The 4,048-nt window shown below is 48.5% G+C and overlaps 1 non-coding gene across 1 annotated transcript; it reads right to left on the bottom strand.

The window, feature by feature from the left end:
• Positions 1 to 1,475: 1,475 nt before the first annotated feature.
• On the bottom strand, positions 1,476 to 1,619 carry LOC115032445 (small nucleolar RNA SNORA48). Its single transcript, XR_003838122.1, has one exon. It is a non-coding gene; the product is annotated as a small nucleolar RNA SNORA48 (small nucleolar RNA).
• Positions 1,620 to 4,048: the final 2,429 nt, after the last annotated feature.

Below are 4,048 nucleotides of genomic sequence, written 5' to 3'. Positions count from 1 at the left end.
ATTGATTTGGGGGTGGGCCAACTTAGAGCTCTGGATCTGAGCCTAGGTGGTAGCTAAGCTGCTCAGCATGCCAACTCTCCCTTATCTGAACCATTTAGGCAAGCTCTCCAGCACTGCTCCAGCTAGGCTGCCCAATGCTGAATGGGCAGGAGGCAGGGTCAGCTCTCTTGCTCTTACACTCTCAGGGCAGGCTCAACAGTACCCATACCTCCAGAGTCTGCCCCGTCAAGGTGCAGGCCTACTCTCCTAAGTACTGCAGCCTGTGAGGGATGGGGATAGCTCTCAGGGCTCTCATGACCCCAAGGCCAGTTCTCAAGACTTCCCTTAATGAAGGACAAAGGGGTGGGGAGGACATCGTCTTGGCACCCATGCAACCTCATGGCAGTTGAGTGGCAGGGCCAGCTCTTCTATGCTCTCATCCTTGGGGCTGACTCACTTGTGCCCTCTCAACCAGGGTGAGCTCTACTATGCTGCCCAGGTGAGGCACAGGGCCTGCTCTCCTGAGTGCCGCAGCTGGTGATGGGCAGAGCTAGTTCTCACAAGCTCATGATTTTGTGGGCAGCTTTCCCAGCTACCTGAGGTAGTAAGGGGTGGGAGAGGGGTTGTCACCTTTGTGCCCTTGCCACCCCATTGTGGATGAGTGGCAGGGTCAGGTTTCCTACACTCACAGCCTCAGGGCTGACTCACCTACACACCCTGCCTCCAGGGGCAGCTCTCCTGAGTGTTTCCACTGGGGACAAATCTCCAGAGGGTCACATCTAGCGAGGAGTTGAGCCCAGTTACACGTAGTTGCTGGACACCCACGTGCTCCCTGGCAGCTGTCCCAGCCAGAGACATCAACATGTTCTTTAGTGGTAAGATGAGCCACAAGCATCAACACTGGTCCCTGTTGCTGCTGGGAAGCCTCAGACTCAGATTCAGACATGACCCTCCATGGCAGCTCAGGCTGGGACTTCACCGTGGGTGGCAGGGTGTGTGGCCACTCACAACAGGCTACTCCTTTCCACCCTCAAGTCTCCAGTTCCATTTCTCTTCATACTGCTCAAGCTGCCACACTTCTCTTTCTCTCCCATCTGACCAGCACATACTTGCACACTGTGGTGGCTCCCACTGCAGGCTGGCCACGAGGCTGACAGGTTCCTGGCTGTCTATGGCCTGCCTGTATAGTGCACCGGATGGCAGGGCTGTGACATGGTGGTCAGAAGGCATGTGTCTGTTTTCTTTCTCCCGTGCTGCTCTGTGTGGTGGTAGGTATGGTTCTGTGTATCTAAGGTCTATTTGTGCTGTGGGGCAGAGGGCATTGCTGTGTCTTCCATCCATGGTGTGTGGCTTGGTGACAAGTTGGTGTCTATGGCTTGCCTGTGCTGTGTGCTGGAGAGGGCAGGTCTATGGGTGGCATGGCAGTCTGCTGATCTCTGTATGTCTTCTTCCTTTTGTGCTTCACTGCTTGGATTTGATTTGATTTGATTTGGGTTTTATGAGTCCTAGGCATAAGACAGCTTTGCACTACAAGCCAGGCATCAAGCTAGGATGAACAAAGAACTGCCATCTGCTCTGTCTCTGACTGATGTAAGAACACCATCACCACCAAGGTGTCCCTTTGCCCATTGCCAGGGGCTTAATTTCTTGTTCCTTTAATTTGTACTGCTTTTCTATAAAGATATTCAAAACATCCTCATGTCAAAATATTTTTGAAGATGCTGTTTTCCTGGAGAGTGTCCCCCTTTCTCCTTGTAGATAGAAACAGAGGCAATGTCAGTAAATTCATTTCCCTATCAACAGATCACCTCTTAGTCTCCATGTTTGCCTGTAGGAATTCTTGCTGTTGATTGCAAGTTAGCTGCAGTGTGAACTGCAGACTGAGAAAGAGTCAAGAAACTGCCGCCTACCTTGGACCACAAGGTCTGCTGGAGGCAGAAATGAGGAGGTGCGGTAAGGAGACACAAGCCCTTTAAAATGCACAATTAGAGAGTCCCTGAAGACTCTCAAGTTTTCCTTAAAGAGTCTGGCAAGTTGCAGAAGCTCCAGGCCCAGCTAATCTTACTTCGTCCCTGTTCTCTCCTGTTTAAAATACCAAATTATTTTGCAGTTCTGAGCTGGTGGTTGCCAGCTGAAACTTCAAGTGGAATTAATAACCAGTGGTGATGTCTGGAATCCACAAGTAGGCCAGGACTTCAGCACATCCAAGGATGAGTAATGCTAATAGCTGTGGAAAAATCCAGAGCAAACAGAAAAAACCCCTGTGTGCAACTGTGAAAAGAGGACTCTTGTCGCTACAGCATCTGGGGAGACTATTTACCTTCACAGTAATTATACTTGAGTGGCCTTCAGGTTGAGCAACTGAAGTGACTCAACAGAGAACTGCAAAAGGGGGAACAAAGGAAGTGTGGTGTTTTGAGGTCAATTGTGTAATCTTTTTACTTACATACCATTTTTTTTACATAATAAATAATTTACTTTAAAAGTGAACCCTTGAATTTCGAGACTTAGTTAAATAAATAGATTTTATAAATCACTGGCAGTCAAAGGATTTGATCCCGAGTTTTGTAAACAGGAGCGGGTTTTGACATTGCGCTCATCTTTGGAACAAACTGTGCTGCTCTCTGAATACTTATATGAGCCAAAGCCACAGGCAGGGGCTAGGACATTTAAGAAAGGGACAAAGAATCTGTCACTTTCCAAACCATATTGTGAATGGTCAATGCTTGAAGCTAAAATGAGTATCTAAAAGAAGTGCCTACTCTTTTTGGGTTGGGATGCCTGCTACTGATAGCGAGCACAAATCTGGAAGACCTGAAATAGTAGGGAGACCACTATAGGCTGGAAAGGGTGAAAGATAGATCCAAGGAGTAATATTTTTAAAAGAGTCTAACTGAAGAGTTCTGTATCCTCTTTTTCCATCCTGCTTCAAATCTTATACCCCTTTCTCTTTTTATTTTATATGTATGTATATGTGTATATGTATATTTTAAAGGCTGAATCAACTTTCATTTGTTTACCTTAAAGGCTCACAGTAAACAGGAAGGGGGATGGGACAGAGAAGGGGAGAGAGAGAGAGAGAGAAAGAGAGAGAGAGACAAAGAGAGAGAGAGAGAGACAAAGAGAAACAGAGACATAGAGAGAAGAGAGACACACACAGAGACAGAGAGATACAGACACACAGAGAGACAAGAGAATCAGAGAGAGACAGAGAGACAGAATTGCAGAGAGACAGAGAGGGAGGCAGAGAGGTAGAGAGAGAAAGGCAGAGAGACAGAGAGATTTTTGGGAACAAAAAGGGGGTCAGGGGAAGAGGGAGGAGGGAGGATAGCCCATGTCCAGCCAGAGTTCCTCCTATGCTTTGGGCAGGAAGACATGGGAGGGCTGCTGGAAGCTTTCCACTTGGCCCCAGATGGGCATCTAAGCCACTGACGCAACTCAACAGGGAGTGGACAAGGGGAAGCCCCCGACTGGGGGCCTCCGGGGTGACACCCTGTAGCCCCAGGGTTATGGGAGAGAGGGCTGAGGGAGAGATGTTCACACACAGGCGAGAGTAAACACAGTGGGCCTTGATGAACAGAGACAGTCTATGGTTTTAGAGCTTTATTGTAGAAAGGCAGGGGAAAAGGATAGAAGGTAGAAAGAGAGAGAGAGAGAGAGAGAGAGAGAGAGAGAGAGAGAGAGAGAGAGAGAGAGAGAGAGAGATTGGCCATGGCCAAGAGGAAAGAAAGGGGAAAAGGAGAGAGAGAGAAGAAAGGCTAGAGTAAGAGGGAGAGAGTAAGAGAGAATGAGGAGAGAGGGGAGTAAGAGTGTGAGGTGGGGCCAAGTAGCCCCTCTTATGGTGTGCTGTTATTTTTATGGTTGCTTGCTAGGTAACTGGAAGGAGTCTATCCTGAAGGTCAGAAGCTTGGGACATTGTCTATGTGACTACTAGCCACACTTCTTCTGTGGGGGCTGTGGGATCAGTAACATCGACTTGAGCCAGGGTTCCAGGAGACATGGTCAAATGCCTGCTGTCCCATGTAGGTGGGAATTACCACCCATCGGGTTCTCCTGGGGTTCAAGATCT

The sequence above is a fragment of the Mus caroli genome, unplaced genomic scaffold (assembly GCF_978045245.1).
Source record: "Mus caroli unplaced genomic scaffold, Mus_caroli_1 scaffold_1, whole genome shotgun sequence".
Taxonomy (NCBI): domain Eukaryota; kingdom Metazoa; phylum Chordata; class Mammalia; order Rodentia; family Muridae; genus Mus; species Mus caroli.
Note: the sequence above shows the minus strand (reverse complement) of the source record. Positions and strands in the feature narration are given on the sequence as shown.